The sequence below is a fragment of the Sminthopsis crassicaudata genome, chromosome 1, assembly GCF_048593235.1.
Source record: "Sminthopsis crassicaudata isolate SCR6 chromosome 1, ASM4859323v1, whole genome shotgun sequence".
Taxonomy (NCBI): Eukaryota; Metazoa; Chordata; class Mammalia; order Dasyuromorphia; family Dasyuridae; genus Sminthopsis; species Sminthopsis crassicaudata.
The window spans coordinates 265120205-265121952 of NC_133617.1; the positions used below are offsets into that span (position 1 = coordinate 265120205).

At 40.4% G+C, this 1748-nt stretch overlaps 1 pseudogene; it reads left to right on the forward strand.

Moving 5' to 3' along the window:
• The first annotated feature begins 579 nt into the window (after positions 1-579).
• Positions 580-1489, forward strand: LOC141553937 (eukaryotic translation initiation factor 3 subunit L pseudogene; annotated as a pseudogene).
• Positions 1490-1748: the final 259 nt, after the last annotated feature.

Genomic DNA, 1748 nt, shown 5'->3' on the forward strand with positions numbered 1-1748 from the left:
ACTTCCAGTCTCACGTCTCCAGCTGACTTTTGGGCATCTCAAACTGGATGTCCCATAGGTATCTTAGATTTAATATGTCCAAACTAAGCTAATTATATTTCCCCCCAAAATCTTTCATTTTTCCACTGCCCTTTAGAGCTCCAACATCCTCCCAGCCATCCAAATTTTTAACTTAGATTTATCCTTGACTGTTTTATTATTTCCCAAATCCAATCTATTGATTTTGCCTTTATGATATCTCTGATATACTCCCCTTGCTCCTCTGACACTGTTGCAGTGCTGATACAGGTCTTTATCCACCTCACACTTGCATCATTACAAGGGCATTCAGGAGAGCCTCCTTGACTCAAGCCCCTGCCCTCAAAGGGATGTTACTAAAATGTCAATCTGAGCATTTCATCCCCTGATTCAATAATAGGGAGTCCCCTGGCTCCTTATTTTCTCTAGGATCATTTATAAAACCTTCTCTTTAGTTTTTAAAGTCCTTCATAACTTTCTAGTCTACAATCCAGTGGCCTCAATACTATTCCTCCCATAAGACACTATCTCTCTAATCTGTACATTTTCACTTCTTATCCCATGCTGTAGAACAATGAACTCGATAAGAAAAGCATACATTTCTGGGTGCCTAAGGAGTGGGTCACTACTTATTATTACTTATTATTACACGGGCTTTGTCCATTTGATGATGCACCAATACCAAGGTGCCTTTTGTGTTTTTGCCAACATTCTGCTCTTCATCCAGAAGACCAAGAGCATGTTCCAGAGGACAACATGCTAGTATGATATGATCAGTAAGCAGAACAAGGAGACACATGCCCTGCTGGCCATTGCCCTATGTACCCCATGTGCCTCAAGGAGAGTATTCATCTATAGCTGTAGGATAAGTATGTTGACAAGAAGTTGTGAATGCAGAAGGGGGAATCTGCAAGAGCACAAGGAGCTTTTCAGCTATTCCTGCCCCAAGTTCCTATCCCCCATCATGCCCAATTATGATAAAACGTACCCCAACTACCAAAAGGAATCTTCCCTGCAGCAGCTGAAGGTATTTGCAGATGAGGTGCAGCAGCAGATCCAGCTCTTCACTATCTACAGCTTCCTGAAACTCTACATTACATGTCCATGGTCAAGGTGGCTGAATTCCTGGACCTTATTGTTGTACCCAGTTTCTTGTCTTAAACCAATGAAGAATGTAGTGTGGATAAGAGGCATCTCAATTCTGGATGGTGAGTTCCAGCTGGCCTCTTGGGTAGACTTTTACACTGACAAGGACAATGAAACACATTGTTAAAACTGAGGTAGTTTTCTGCTATGGAGACTTCTTCATCTGTCAGACCCATAAATATGAAGGAACTCGATAAAACCTTAAGAAAGATGGACCAGAGATCCTGAGTTTGTATCATTTTCTGCACATTTATTCAGCATTCATAGAAATGCTGGTGACAAAACATGTTTTCCATCTTGTAGTGTCTTGACCTTTTGATCTAGATCAGTGGGGTTTCCATACTGGGTTGAACATATAAATATATCCCAGGAAGGGAAAAAAAGCATCATCACAAGACTTCTTTGTCCTTCATATAAATACACATTAAATACAAATTTGTTTAAATTAACTTTTTGGCAAATGTAACTCCAGCAAGTAAATGACAGGGACGAAGGAAGCCACAAAGTACTATGGAAACAGTGCTAGAATAGAATGAGACTTGGCTTGACATCTTGAATCTGTTGCTTACTACCTGTGTAAACTT